Source organism: Maylandia zebra, linkage group LG18, assembly GCF_041146795.1.
Source record: "Maylandia zebra isolate NMK-2024a linkage group LG18, Mzebra_GT3a, whole genome shotgun sequence".
In the NCBI taxonomy this organism is placed as follows: Eukaryota; Metazoa; Chordata; class Actinopteri; order Cichliformes; family Cichlidae; genus Maylandia; species Maylandia zebra.
This window is the reverse complement of record NC_135184.1, coordinates 22264042-22280677: the sequence shown is the minus strand read 5'-3', so window position 1 is coordinate 22280677 and position 16636 is coordinate 22264042. Positions and strand designations below refer to the sequence as shown.

General features: G+C 40.5%; 1 protein-coding gene across 1 annotated transcript in view; it reads left to right on the top strand.

The window, feature by feature from the left end:
• The first annotated feature begins 371 nt into the window (after window positions 1-371).
• Window positions 372-16636, top strand: part of LOC101476675 (semaphorin-6B-like) — a 36496-nt gene continuing 20231 nt past the window's right edge. Inside the window, exon 1 of the mRNA XM_004542468.3 lies at window positions 372-945. The gene's annotated coding sequence lies outside the window, so the exon portion shown is untranslated. The remainder of the gene's footprint in view (window positions 946-16636) is intronic.

Here is a 16636-nt window from a genome sequence, read left to right as displayed (position 1 = left end):
TTGGTGATATTTTGGTATAGATCCGGCCCTACATCTGTCTACTTATTATTTCACCATTTTCCTAAATAAGAAGTAGAGGTGCATGTCTTTGTCTTTAAACCCTCTTTGTATTCATTAAGGTGAAGGCGTCTGCCAGTTATGTATTTAGTCATAAGCTTTATTCGGGTATTTTTATTATTTGGCAAAATATTGTTAATGTGCTAGTTCACTCTGCAGCTTTATGTTTATGTTCTGTAACTCACAACATGCAGTACGTATAGACCTGTATGTGTTTGTGCGCGCGCGCGTGCGTGCGTGCGTGTGTGTGTGAGAGAGAGAGAGAGAGAGAGAGAGAGAGAGAGAGAGAGAGGTCCTCCATTCATCATTGATCCACTGCAGGACTGTGTTTCATGGGGGTGTGAATTATGGGCCCCTGTTGTCACTGTGCCTGCTCTGCGTTGGACGTTTCACCTCGCCACTGTAAATTTAAAAAGGGGATTAGATTTTGCTGACAACTGATTTCAAAGCCGCAGCTCGACCAAGTGCAGAAAACTGCACGGTACCTCTTGAAAGAAGACTTCATACTGCCCCGCAATTGCAGGATTTGGGGAATTTGCAAGGATCGGAACAAACCTAACGGGACGCAAAACGCATTCGAGATCACAGAAACCTCAGTAGATTTTACGCAATTACACTACGGACTCTTTTCCTTCAGGGAGGAGAAAAAAAAACCAAACGTTTAGTTGACTGGGCGTTTTGGACGCGCAGTGATGCTACGGCGACGCACAACAGAGGGAAGGGACAGGTGAGGTGCGGCTGAGGAGCGCAATTTTAGAGAGGCTTTGAATACCCCCGAGCTGTGCTACCCAACCCCGGTTTCATCATAGAAAAGAAGAAGATCGACCGGCGAGGGCGAGTTGGCGATTGGCACCTGCCTCACCCTCCAATACCTGGCCATCTGGCGCGGTGAGTATGCCAAATGATGGTGGGGTTTGGAGATGGATAGATGAACAGATGCTTTGAGGGAAACGGAGGGTGGTTGGGGTGAACAGGTAGTGTATAAGTGTGCAATTTTATTACTGCCACTAAACGCCATGCTGCATTATTACAGTCCTCCGGCTTGGATGTGGTACCGTCTGGACCTTTGTGGGCACGAGCTGCTCTTTGTGTCTGCTGTGCAAGTTTGGTGTTATTTGCGTATGACGTGCAAATCTTCATCATTTTGCTTTCACGTGTTGCATATGGTTTTGAAATGCTTATTCTTTATAGGCTTGAGTGATGTCTCAGCAAAATAACTAAATATTTAAATAAATACAGACTCACAATGCACATTACCATGTAACATTAAAACGACGGATACGGCTTAATTAACATTTTCATTTGGATTGGATCATAGGTCGTGATTTGTGCCCATTGCTCCCCGGTGACATATTTTACTGCCCCTCTGTGTACATTTATGATGGTTTTCTTTAGTGTTTGCAAGTTGTTTTTTTTTATTTCTTTAACAAGAGAAAAGGTCAGATGTGATCATTTAGAAGCCATAAAGTCGATTGATTATGTCATTACTCACTTGTGTGGTTACAGGGTGAATGCGCAAAGAAAACAGTTGATAAATGAAATGAAATTGAAGAAATGGAAAATTGTTGTGAATTTACACATAGACACATGTGCCTCAATATTTTCATCGCATAGGTTCAGTCACAGAGTGACACAAACTGAAGTCACTTTATGTCTTTTCTCCTAAATGTGCCTTTTACAGTTACAAGAACTGACACCCGAATAGTCCATAACCAGCCTGCGCACTCACAACCTCTATAGCCAAAGTTAAGTGCTCAGTCACCGCTGTCCCAGCTTCTACTGAAGTGATTTAACAGTTACATGTAGTTCACTGTTTACAACTTCACCCTTCATACTAAAAGCTATCAAGTTCCACAGAAGGACTATTACAGCTTCCAGCTGCTGTAATTTGTGTTTGTTTTTCTGTGCGAGCTGAAAGGCAAAAAGAGATGGTTGGTGACAGACAGAAAAAGACAGACAGGCTAACAATGCAAAGGATGAAGCAGTCCTGGCATAAACTACAGGGGGGGTAAAAAAAACACAGAAAAAGAAATGATGGAGCAGAAAGCACAAGTGTTGAGGGAGAGGGGCTGCAGACAGCACTTGGAGCGGGTGTGAATGGTTTCCCTGTTATCCCTGCTGCCCACACAGACATCCACACAGCAGCCGTGCGAGCAGGTGCTAACCCCACCACACAGCAACCGCAGGGAACAACAGGTGCAGCCACTCTTTCCTTCAGCCTTCCTTTGGAAATCCATCTAACACCTACCCATCAAAAACATACAGCTACACCAAACCTTTCTAACATCCCCACCCCAAAGCCCACAGCCCATACTGAAGGGAACCAAATGGATACTTCAGTGTACATTTAGGAAAATAGCAGAGGATGGCCAGGAATGAGGAATTTAATTATAAAATCTATTATGCCATAAGCAAAAGTGAAACTACTTGAATTGATAAAGCAAAGCGAGCTGCAGGTAAACACAATGTAGAAAGCTTCAGGTTGAGATAGCTTCCCATAGGGACATTTAATGAACTCTATTGATCACATAGGACTCTATTCAATCACATATGCTAAGCCACAAACGGAGAAATTCAGTCTTGGAGGGAAAAAACAGAGAAAGAGATTGGATTCCAGAGTAATACAGCCCAACACAAAGAGAGTAAATCAAAGGCAGATTACTGTGATGGGGTTGTTAAGTACCACATTTCTAAAAATGTGTAGAATGACAGTCTCAGATCCTGTGTGTTAAGCAGAGTGAGATGAAACAGACAGAAGATGTTGGAAGGAAAGAGATGTTACCTAACAGCTTCTCTGTTCCTATTGCCAAGAGAATACGTCAAGCAATTGGCGACAAATTGCTCCTCTTTACCTCTGGTACACAGAAAGGAACAGTCAGACACCCCTGGTTTAACACTGGGAGGCTGCAAGCTGCTGCAAAACCAGTCGCTTTCTTATCAGATTTACTTGTTTCTTTATTTGCCAGCCCCGAAGATCTTTTATACTCAATAAACTCGGTTGGGTGAGCAGATTTTTGTGAAATAAGTTAATGCTTTCTGGGGGGTTTTTGTTTGTTTTTTGTCCTTTTCTAATTTTCTCATTACATTTAACCCGTAAGTTGCTCACTGTAGATTGCCTTGTTCTCACACAGCCTGGACATGCCTACCACCCACTCAAGTAATGGTAACATACGCTCTTACAGTGTTTGGATGAACTTTACTTTCCAGACTTGATGAATGAACTCCCACCTGCCCTAACAGTAATTTCTGTGTCAAAGCGGAGACAGGATTATCCACTAATCTGATTGTAAAACAAAACAAAGCTGCGTCTAGTATCAAGAGATTTGAAGAAATGCTTATTTTCCTCAAAAGGAGCCAGCATATTACGAGGCTCCAGTTTCATACAGGGAGCCATATTTATCGGGTGGCAGGGTTTGGTGGGATTCTTCAGAACAAAATTGACACTTCAAAGGGGCGATGGAGTTCTCAGACCTCGGGGCAATGAAATCAGAAGAGTTTAAGCAGGCAGGCATCTGCTGGGTGACCTATTCCTGCTGGGCCCTCGGTGCATGGACCTCAGGGAGTCATTCTGCAGGATTAAAGGGGGCCAGAGGGTCAGGAGTCATGCAGGCGTGCTTTCTTTCCTTGGCAGAACTTTGTTCCCTATGCTGAGATAGGTGTTTAAAATATACTCCTTTACGCAAAGCTTCTCTGTGTTGATGTGAGAGGCTTTCAGGAGTTTTACTGCCCCCCCCCCCCAGCAAGCCCCTCCAGATGTTTTAGACGGAAAGAAGCAAGATAGCAAGTACCCCTGCAAACAGAGGAGCGTTACCTGTGGAAAACTGCTGTAAATTGTCCACAACACCATAAAGTGCACACTGCAAGATAAATGATGTTCAGGTGGCCAAGGTGGCTGAAGCATGTGGATTTAGTTGTTGCATCAGCCACATGCGCCGTGTAATAATACCGTGCAGTTATTTCCATGTTAAAATCCCTTCAGAGTGGCCATACATCTTCAGTTTTATGACTCTTCTTTCAGTGATTCCTCCCTGAGGGTGCTGCTCTTTTTATGTATGCCTGTGCACATTCTTCACACGCTATAAAGGCCTCGCATGCAGGGATGGATCATACTATTATGAAATGTAATCAGCTGCCAAATACAAGCTACCTGCAAGCTTTTGAAATAGTAAATGACATCAAACATAATCTGAGTAGTTTTGGATAACTTGATACATGAGCATGTTAGATTACTCAAATACATGTGTTCTTATTGTATTGTTCTATCCACTGTCTTACCTCATCAGCACCTCCCATTACTCCCTCACCCAGAGGTGAGGAGTGGGAAGGTGTACGCACATATTTCATGTGCGCGTACTATACGTGCGTGTGTCGCACATGAGCTTGAAAAAAGGAAGTATGTCTCGCAAATCAACCCTCTCCTTTGCACGTAACTCGTATTCCCGTTTAAGTGGCTAGAAATTGGTTTGGAGCGTTATCACAGCTGTTTCAACTCAGACAGATAGAGACCGCCTAATCTCCTTCATTCTGTGATCTCATTTACATCGCAAAATTGCAAAAGGGAGAAAATGACCATCCACTCCATGCTTTCACTGAAGCACTCGCACACATCTATGCGCGCACACAAACAAGATAAGCAAATAACCAGTAACCTTTTCTCAAATGCCACCACTAAGGCACTTGACTTTTTACTTCTCTGCACAAAATGAATGGGGCTTTATATATATATATATATTTCTTGGGAGCTTGGTCTATCTTCTCATATTTTGCTGCTTTTGTTGTCCAACACATTCAGTGAGCACCTATGCCAAAAAGCAAGCTTTAGTTATGGCAGCTTAGCCGGAGGGATTTGGAGGACTTTTTTTTTTTTTTATTGGGAGATAAAAGCATTGGAGTCCTTTGTCTTTCCAGCTACTTGAGACTGTTTTGTGGCCTGGTGAAGCTTTGTTGTGGCTAATCTTTCTCTCCCCTCTCTGTCCTCGCCTGCACCCATCCCATCTTCGCGGCAAACACAACTTTTCTCTTTTAATTATGGCTTTTCTTCTGGGGACCCAGTCACAACTGAACGGAGAGGAGCAAAGCATAGCAGAAACACAATTATACCTGCGAGGAGGAGAGAACTTTCTCAGGGGAGGTGTCAGTGTATGGGTGTTTATACGCTGCTGCTGCTGCTGCTGCTGCTGCTGCTGCTGCTGCTGCTGCTGCTGTGGGAGTGTGTGTCTGTGCAAGCATGCATCATGTACATGTGTACAAGCAGATTCTTTGGCATTTTTGATATCTGCAGTGAGAAGACCACCTATTGTGGGCTATGATCCTCTTAGCAGGCCTCTGCCAAAAGAGCTATATTTACTGCTGCCGGTGATCACAGCACACAAAGAACAGCATGTCATGAAAATGAGCTACCTTTCAGCCCCTTCTACACCGGCATAAGAGAAGCCACTAACAGAGTGTGAGATGTATGGTAATGGATGCCGCGCAGGGACATTAGCACAGCCTATTTAGCATAGTCTTTGTTGAGGTAGAAAAATGAATAGGCAGGTGGATGACGAGTGCTGGTCAGTGAAAAACACAAGGTAAAAAAAGAAAGAAAAAATACAACAAATGCAACGATTATTTTTGGCTGCAAAATCCACAGTTTATTTTTGTCAAAAGAGAACCAGTTACCAAGCAGTAAGATGATTTCTTTCCTTGTAATGAATGTTAAAAAATAACGAGGCTTTGCTTCAGAAATTGATAAGAAGGGAGTAAAAAAAAAGATTCTGCCTGGAGACAGATGTCATGGACACCATTAAGACTGTGTGACTAAACAGGATAATGACTGTATAAAACCAGGTCAAATTCATAGGCGAAAAACCCCTGTCGCTGTTGTGTAATTAGACTGCATCTTCACTGGCGTCGTACGCACAGGGGTGTGCGTGCGCTTGACTCTGTGCTCATAGTGTGTGTCTGAGTGTGTGCACTGCATACTCATGTGCCTGCCTCCAGCTCGGAGCTGTGCAGTGAATGTATATGTGCTTACTGCAGTCAAACTCTGGTTAGCAACGTTTGCCCTTGCTGCAGCTTTGTACAGCACGGTAAATGTTTTCTGTGCGTGCAAGTCTATGTGTGTGTCTGTCTGCGTGTGTGCGTGTGCTGTTTCAGACGTTTTCATATGCATTTCTATCCCACAGTAGCAATAAAAAGTACATACATTTGCCTGTTTTTTAGCCCACAAATTGTTGTTATTTGCATTTTTAGATGCATCCTCTCTACTTTTCTGCACAAACCTGCCTGTCACCCAGACACTGATAGCTCCCTGCATGCTGTGTGTCTGTCACTACCAGCAATTTAGCTTTAGGCAAAGGGCCTGTTGGAGAAGATGTCTGAGGGGAGATGAAACCCTCTCTGGCTAGACTCCAGCTCTGTCCATCCTATTTTAATTACCTATGGCACTCACCCAGGGGAACATCACTTCCTCTCTGTGTCTTCTCCACCCTTTTCCTCATCTCCCTTCTGTCTCTTTTTTCTTTTTTTGCTAGCACCGTCTCTTTTCATCTCCTTGAGCCTCATTATCTCTTTCGCAGTTTTTACCTTTTTCCGCTTTCACCCATAAACTAACAGCACACAGCTGCGTCAGAGCTATACGCAGAGGTAACCTTTGCATTAGCATATAAATGACCCTATAGATTGAATAGTATTTTAGGATATTTAACAGCAGGAGACAGATTCCTTTAACTCTGATTAGACCCGTTCTAAGGAGACAAGCAGCCACTTGAGGGAATATCGCCTCCACCTCAATAAAGATAAAGACCGCGACACTTCCACTTCTGAGGAGCGCGTGACTGTGTCCGTCATAGACATTTGCTCTGTCCTGTCATTGAATATGAGCGCATGTAAACACATCAAATATCTGTGTTTTAATTTAGCTTCTTCCCAACCTGCTTCCTTTGACACCATGTAGTCTAGCCACCTGTTTTGAGAGATTTTCACATTAACCATTCTGAACTTGCGTCACAGACCCAGTCCCGGATTTACAACAAAGACACATGTCATTCATAAAATCCGAGTTATCTATAGAGCAATGTGTGGGAATTTACCCAATGAGCCATGTCAAATTAACATTTTAGGGATCCATGCTCATTTACTTTCCTTCTGGGATTAAAAGACAAGTTCATTTAGCTAAATACCAAACCCGAAAGCAGGTGAAACTTAGCTCTGTCAAAAAATTGAAAGAAAAATCCCATATTACACCTTATAACCGAAGTGTAAAAACATTCATTCACACTTTTACAGGAAGTTTTTAAAGACTTCTCCATGAAGCTCCCAGCCATAGAAAGAGTCTTGTACATAACACATGTAAAACAGTGATAAAACACCTTGTTTTTGCTTTTTCCAGTCTCTGCAAAGAGCTAACCTTCTGCTCTTTACATTTAATTTCCAGAGCAGAAAAGAGGAAACAAAATGTTGAACTGCCCATTAACAGAGATGGCATCCTCAACGTGTACGATAAAGACAGGAGCTGTAACCCACCTTCAGAGTCTTTGGATCTTGGAGCGATGACTCCAAGAATTCTCAGCTTCTCTTTTGAAATATAAAGCTCATGTTGATTCTGTTTTTAGTGTCGAAACAGATTTGTGCATGAAGGCTACCACATCACAGTTTGATCTAACTATTTAACTGGTATCACTCTATTAATGGACAAAATTAAAATTCATCATGACAAACACCCTGGTCAGCTACAAACACAGCTCATCACATTTTGCCTGAATTGAGTCTACTGTACAGTAGCAGCACATACCAAAGAAGGATTCTGGATTTTTTTCACTATTTTTTACCCTTCCAGTGCACCCTTTTCATTTTCAGCTCATATCTGATTGAATCCTATTAATGAAACGATACTGATTGTAGCGCGGAAAACTGAAGTCTGAAGGTGACCCACTTCTCCCATTTTAGCCCGTGTCTGTGTTTCTACCCTTAGGCCATCTTGCTTTATTCCGGGCTTTAACCTGCATACTGTCCTCAAGGAGCAAGTGTGTTACAAATGAGAACAAGGTCTAAAGGATTCTCTCTCAGCTGAGTCTTTAATACTGCCATAGCCAGCATGAAAACTCTACAGTCCAGTTATCCTTGTAAGTATATTGTATATCGCATATTAGTAAAAGTCAGTCTGTCATAATAATACAGTAGAGGAGGTCTCAGAAGCTCACTGGGGAAAAGCATTGAAAGCACTACACATAGTTCTTTAAGGCCAAAATTGTGGACTCAGAGTTTAAACTATGTCCAGCATATATATATATATATATATATATATATATATATATATATATATATATATATATATATATATATATATATATATATATATATATATATTTAGAGACCAAATTGCTTGTCTCCCATCCCCCTCCATGCGGGGACCCACACCTCCTTACATCTGTGTCCATGTACACGACTGCGCGTGTACTTGTGTTCCTGCTTAAGTGTGTACGCATCAGTGTGTGTTGTTTGTTTGACTGCGCACACATATGTGGGTAACGTATGAGTTAGAGGACAGACCCGCCCTCCTCACGTTTACATCTACTGCAATAAAACATCTCTCCCTAGCTTTGCTATTGGTTGCTACGGTAACAAAGGCACAGAGTGGAGTGGTTGCCGCAGCCAAACAGTGAGCGAGAGACTGAGAGGAAAAAAAAAAAAAGATTCTGCCTGTAAGACCTAATCACAACAACAGATTCGGTGCATCGCACCATAAAACACAGCTTGGTAACAGTCATGAGTAAAATGTCAACACCATGAAAAGATAGGTTTGGATTTTATTCATCCATAATATCTTTATATATATGTGTGTCTGTGTGTCTGTGTGTGTGTGTGTCTGTGTGTGTGTCAAAGGATTAATTAATGGCTGTAGTGTAGCTGGGTGCAGCACAGGTCATAGCATTGAGTTGATGTCTGCCTGTATGTGTAGATGTGTGGGTGTGCGTTGGCGGCCTCGTGTGCCTGGGTGGGGGGGCTAGAGGGTGTTGCTCAGGCTTTGCTCATGGCCAAAGCTCATCAGTGTGAATAGGGATGGTGCTCTTTACTCCCTATTTAGCAGGATGAGAGTGTATTGATCTCACTCGGTAGCTTTAATAGCTGAGATGTCATGCAAATATGAGCATGTGCAGCGTGTATTCAAGGCCAATGAGGCATTTAGGGACAGGATCATTGGTAAATATTGAATAGTTGATCCTCGAACTAGATGTCCTTCACGTAGCTTGTTGACATACTGGAGGTTGTATAGAAGTCCCCAGCATGCTGCTCACCCCCTCTGGTTCCTGTCAGATCAGCTGTGGCAGGCGAGACCTCAGAGAAGAAGACTCACTGTCAAATGAAGCTCAGTCACAAGTGACGAGTACCAAACATATGGTCAAACTGATAAGAAGTGAAAGCCGGTGTGTGCGCTCCTTTAGATGACCCGCTGATTTGCTAATTATGTGGGTGTTAGCAGGTGATTTGCTAATGAGCTGCCTGATGAGGCTAGATTGCACCGTGCGGCTGTCGTCGTCATTACATGCGTCCCATGATACGAGTGTCAGTGTCACACCATTTAATCCTATCACACCAACATGATCTGACACAAATAGCATAACATCCTTTCTTCTGCTCCACTTGCTCACCTCTCCTCTCCTGATTTCCTGATACTCATCCTGTCACCAGTCTGGTTTTTATAGCTTGATGAGCTGGAAGGCAGTCGCAAGTGGCATCGCTCTTCCTCCCTTTTTGTCTTTCATCTTTCACTTCTTTATTCAGGATTTTGGCTCAGCTGGGAAAACTCAGAGCCCTTGATAATCAAAGAGTTGCCCCAAACCTCTTTTTTTTTATAACTCAGATCATTAAAAAAACAGTACCTTTGTCTTTGCACTGGATAGCGGCAAAGGTTTAATAAGTTGGCTTGGCCCAGATCGTATTGCTTATCTTATGGATCAATAACCGTAATCAATACACTCTCTAATGAGCAGGCTTAATTAATCTTTTACCAGAGGGTTTTAGTATGTTTGGGAGTGTGTGTTTTTAGCCTTTACAGGCTTTCAGAACAATCATTATATAGAACACCTTTATGCAGCACAAGATTTTTGTGCAAGTTAAAATTATTTTGGTTTTTGCCTTCAGAGCTGCTTTAATTCTTCATGGCAGTGATTCAACAAGGTGCTGGAAACATTCCTGGGAGATTTTAGTCCATATTGACATGATTATATTAACACACAATGGCTGCAGATCTGTAAGCTGCACATAAATGATATGACTCTACCATTCCACCACACCGCAAAGCTGCTCTATTGGATTGAGATCTGGTGACTGTGGAGGACATTTGAGTGCAATGAACTTATTGTCATGTTCAAGAAACCAGTTTGAGAGGATCTGAGCTTTGTGACAGAGTATGTTAGCCTGCTGGAAGCAGCCATAAGATGATGGATACACAATGGTTATAAAGAGATGGAGTCAAGGGAATATCCTTCAAACCAGAACACAACTACCAGAAGCCTGAGTCATTAATATAAGGCAGGATGGATCCATGCATTTGCGTTGTTGTACCATTAGAATGATGCAGCCAAAATCTTCTTCTGTCCAATTTTGTTTTAGCTGTTTTACCTTAGTTTCCTGTTCTTAGCTGACAGGAGTGGGTCCAAGTGTGGTCTTCTGCTGCTGCAGCCCATCTGCTTCAAGGTCTGATATGTGTGTTCAGAGAGGCTCCTCTGCATACTTTGGCTGAAATGAATATTTGTTTGACTTACTGTTTCCTTCTCATCAGTTCAAAGCAGTCTGGCCATTCTCCTCTAACATAAACAAGCCATTTGAACTGCAGCTCACGTGATGTTTTCTCTGTTTTGGCGTATTCTCTGTAAACACTAGAGATGGTTGTGTGGGAAAATCCCAGTAGATCAGCAGTTTCTGAAATACCCAGGCTATCCGTCTGGCACCAACAACCGCATTCATCATTAAACATGTCTAAGACAAAAGATATGATCATTGATTTTAGAAAATGTATTCATACACAAGAGGTCATGTCCATTAAGGATCGGACAGTGGAGCATCTTCAGTCTCATAAATGTCTTGAAATAATTATTGATTAAAAGCTGAACTTAGAAGCAACTGTGAGGCAAAAAAAAGGTATTGGTGTCTAAAATGCTCGCATTTCCATAGTGATAAAACCAGGATGATTTTATTTGATCATGCTTTGATTGAATCTTTTCGTATCCTTTTTCTCTGTGTCATGGTTTGGAAACATATCTGTAAAGAACAGAAACTCACCCAGTCACATTGTTAAATGGTCTTATAGGCTGATATTTTAAAGGCGCCACAGCTGAACCAACATCGCCGTACACCAGAGAGATACGGGGTTTAGCTGGTTTGATTTTACTTGATGACTCACATTGCTTAGTAGTCTTAGTTTTTATTATAGATGTAACTATTGTTTTCACCTCTCGATCATCAATTGTCCGCTTGAATCATCAGTTTATTTATGTATCTGTTTATTGCTGAACTGTTAACTTTTCTGCACAAACCTGTTCTTAGATGTCACTGAGCTGATCTGTCATGGCACCCCCTGGCAATTGCAGAAGTAGCCCCTGGGGTATTTTTTTTACCCCACTGGGAATCACTACTGCTGGTGTATTTGAAAGGAGAAAGCTCCTGTGGTTCAGAAATATAAGATCATTGTCGATGGGGCTTTCAGATTTGTAATACTATTAAAAGTATTCAAATGTGTTTGTCAATTCTTTATGCAAAAGATATTTTGACGCGCGTAGTTATTTGTTTCATTTTGTATTTCTTGAACGCAAATCCAGTTGAACTTTTGATGTAAACAGGAATCATAACCACATAAAGCAAACACCACTAGAGTAGTTCAAGTTTGTATTTGTTTTTATTTTTGGATATTTAGCAACATCTAACACTTGAGAGTGGTTACTGCTTCCTGTTCGTAATGAGCTCATAAATATACAAAAACCTATAAGTGAATTTATTCACAGCGAAAAAAACATGACGATTCTCAAGCAGGCTCAGAGTGAAACAAAGCGTGTCCTTTCAGTGATATATATTACGATTTATGCACGTCTATTTAGAAACGCAGTGTAAGTCACCAAACTTAAGATAAACAGAAGGAGCACAATTGTTTAGCGGCAGTGTGTTCAGGCGTATGATAGCTAATCTCACTGGAACACACACTTCATTTAATTCCATCTATCCATCTTTCAAATCCACAGACAACAACAGAATTTCATCGTAGACTTAAGCATCATGTGTGGACCCTCCTCGTGTTGTGGTCATAATGAAACGAGGCTGACCCTAAACCTGACTCCATCTGTTTTAGTCTAGGGTATCCCATAGGAGTTTCAGATGAAACAAACCCTCCACTCCCCCTCAGGCCTCATCCAATGCATCTGATGAGCAGCAGGCTTAGAGATGTCAAACCTACAATCTCTGGGTTAGAATTACATTTGAAGTGGCCCCAGAGTATAGCCTCTAGCCCACATCAGCTCACAGATGTCTTCAAACAGCATGTCTCTCAATCTTACACAAAGTCTGAAGTAATGGCAACACAGGTTACTGTGTGTTTGCACATCTCTGTTGCTTGTGGGGCTCGCACACAAGAATTTCACTCGCATGTGCTGTGCCAGTGTGCCTGCACATGTGATGTGACAATAAAAAGTGATTTGATTTGATTTGATTTGATTTGTACTTAAGTATGTACGAATATATGTGCCCTACATCTGTGCGCCTCAAATAGCAGTTGTCATCTCCTTAGAAACGAACACATTTACCTCTCAAACTGGTTTTCTATCACCGAAAACAACTGTAAGAGGTTTTTTTTAAGTGGGTACAGACTAGATGAGAGGTAGAGAAACGAAGGGAGGTGGTGTGCAATGGAGGAAGAGAGATGGAGGAAGAAAGGAAATAAGCGGCTCGGGGTTGGGGAAACATGGAACATGGTATTCGGGTTGATTTGATGGGAGCAGCATTGATATTGCTCAGATCTCTTCTTCCGTTTCCAACCTCTCTTTTCATTTACATTGTGTCATTCTTCACATTTCCCAGTATTACAGCAGCTCTGTTAGAAACCCAAGACAAAGCCCAAGTACTCCGCCCTTTATGCTCTCCCCAGTTTGTCTTTTTTCTTCTCTCCTCATTATATCGCCTCTCCTCTTTCAAAGTATTTTCCACATCAAAGACAGTTTGTGCTACCTCGCAGGCGGCTACAGCTGCACTGTTCCAAAAAATAGTAATGTCAAAGTATCTTACTGTATATTTTACAGTTTTGTACTGTCTTTCTAGAATATCATTACATTTACATAAGTAGACTGTGATTTTACATGTCAAAGGTAAAATAACATAACATCACTGTAAATATAGTAAAACACAATTTACTTGTTTTTTAAATATATTTTTTTGTACATGTGCATATTTAGATTGTAAAAATACATTCAGAAATGTATCATAATCTCACAAATATTTGTCTGTTATGTGAGAGAATGATCTGTTAAATTTAAATGTAATACTATGGAAAAGTATATAAAATGATCGAAAATTAATGAGAATAATCAATAATTAAAGGAGTATTTGAATTATAATTTTGCTGAAAATTTCATGTCATCTAGGTCTGACTCAATAATTCAGAGGTAACAAGTGAAAATATAATTAATAGGAATAAAAACAAAAAAAACCCATATAAAACATTGCACGGCCACGTTGTGCTAATTATATATTTTAAAAAATAAATGTAAAGGTAGGAATTGCAATTAATATAAATCTCGAAGTATTCACAACATTCCTGAACAGAAATAGGTCTCTGCACCTGGGGTGTGGCCATGAAAACAATGTGACGTTGGGAGACATAATAACATGACGCTAAGCATCGGCCAATGAATGTGAACTAACAACCACAAGGTTGCGGGTATGGCTGCACTGTAGGAAAAAATCCTAATATAAAAGTATTTTACTGCATTTTACAGTTTTGTTCTGTTCTTCGAGAATATCATTAACGTTACGTAAATAGACTGTGATAGACATTTCAAATGTAAATGAACGTTAAATCACTGTAATGTAATAAAACATAATTTTCATGATTATTAAATGTATCTGTCTGTACACATGCATATTTAGATTGTTAAAATACATTCACAAATGCATCATGATTTCACAAATATCTGTCCGTTATTTGAAAGATCAAACTGTTGAATTCAAATGTAATGCTATGGAAAAGCATATAACATGATTCCTATAACCACCACAACCACCAGCACTTTATATAGCCTCTGTAGAATTATCCACATATCTCACTTATCTTAACTGCACTACTGTATAGCTCTGTAATAATCATTCTGTACATACGATAATTTTTAACCCTACAACTGTTTACAACTTGCACAGTTCCCATTTCTGTATAGCTGTATATCTCAGATTCTGTAAATTTATTTATTTCATATTCTGTATAGTTTTTCATATTTATATCCTGTTCATAGCCTGTACATAGCTTGTACTCACTACAGCCTGTACATACCTATAGTTATAGAATATTCACAACATACTTCATACTGTGTACATTATAACATACCATAATAGACCCATTTCTGTAATATATTTACATATCTATATTATTGCTAATATTTATTGTAATATATCTATATCACTAAAGCAATTCTGGATGGATGCAAACTGCATTTCGTTGCCCTGTGCATGTGCATGTGCAATGACAATAAAGTTGAATTCTATTCTATTCTATTCTATTCTATAAGCTTGTGTTACATCTAGTGTTTTCTTTGCAAGCTCCTTTGTCTAGTGTTGGTCAAGTTACTTGAAAAAAGTAATCAGTAACTAGTTACTGATTACTTCCCCAAAAAGTAATCCCGTTACTTTACTGATTACTTATTTTCAAAAGTAATTAATTTCAGCCCAATTCTACTTTTTCTACATAATCCATCATACAAAATGTAATCAAATGGAAAGATCCCTTTTTAAAACTTGTTTTATTAGTTTTAATCTTTTAACTTTATGCATCAAGCAAAAATTTTATTATATGCAACATTCTCTGACTGGAAGAAATTTGTTTAATATTTAAACCTATTTTCTGCACATTCCAGCACTTTTTTTTTTTTTTTTTTTTGTGGGTGTTTACACTCACTCTTTCAAATAGATGCAAGTAAAACACAGCAGAAAATAAATAAAGTCAAAGACTAGCGGCCCTGTTGCTCTATTTTCACCTGTAAAGCAGGAGTGGGGTAGGCGGAGGTTTGCTCTGGTGCAGATGTGCCGCTGCGGTCAGTGGAAGAATCTGCGAGTTTCTCTGTGAGTTTCCCATTACGTCATAGCGCACTCGGTGCTTGCTTGGAAGTTTAGGGGGGGTTTTTTCGCAGTAAGAACGGACACTAATGTTTTTGTCACTTTTTATGGAATCAAACTCAAAGTAAGGTCAGTACTTCCACGCTTTAAACGCTGCACGCTCATACTCTCTCCCGCACTCGATATATGATGCACTGTTGATCTGCAGACAGCTGTTGTCACGAACGTCACTGTCATGAGACATTCTCACAAAAAAAATCACGGTTTTAGTAACGCAGTAACGCAGCGTTCCTACAGGAAAGTAACGGTAATCTAATGACCGTTTTTGCAATAGTAATCCCTTACTTTACTCGTTACTTGAAAAAAGTAATCGGATGCCCATCTCTGGTTACATCACATAAGTATTATTATCATTGCTATTTAGGGCGATCTTGGCTCAAGAGTTGGCAGTTCGCCTTGTGATCAGAGGGTTGCCGGTTCGAGCCCCGGCTCGGACACTCTCGGTATTGTGTCCGTGTCTTCAGCTACTAGTGATGGCCAGAGGGGCCGATGGTGCGATATGGCAGCCTCACCTTTGTCAGTCTGTCCCAGGGCATGCAATCGATTGTTAACCAACTGTTAACTGCATATTTACGTATTACGATTCATATTGCCACATTCACCTTGTTTATCGTTAATTTCATTGTTTGATCACGTTAAAATGTTTCTAATTTAACGTTTAAAAGCACTTGGAAAAGGCAGAATCCCATGTAAAATTAGCGCAACAAACTGTATTGTCATTACTGGAAATAACAGTATTTTTATGAGGAAGTTATTTTCTGTTATTTTAAGGTAGTATGTTGGTGCCCAAGCTGCCGGAATATTACCGTTTTTTTAAGATGTTTTTTTAACAGTGTGAGCCATAGACATTTTGAGTAAAGGCGTACTAATAAAGCTTTTGAATTCAAACATGTGCTGGATGGTTTGGCTACCACATTTTATCCCTAACATTTTATGTGCAGCAGTATTGTTCCACTGTCTCTGCAAGAGTTTGAACTCTTTGTTGTAACCCACCCTTCAGGCTGTATAAATTCCAGTGTGTCTGTTGGTCCATTGTTGCCATTCAAATTAAAATATCCAAGTATTTAATGGAAATTAAACTTTAAGCAGTCATTTCTGGACCCAAAGGGATGAATGCTAACAATTTTAGTGATCTCCTGATGCTACCTCGGGTGCCGGGAGGTTAGCATTTACTGGTATGGTTGCATGTGAAATCTCTCAGTAATAATAAATGAATTGTCCTGAAATC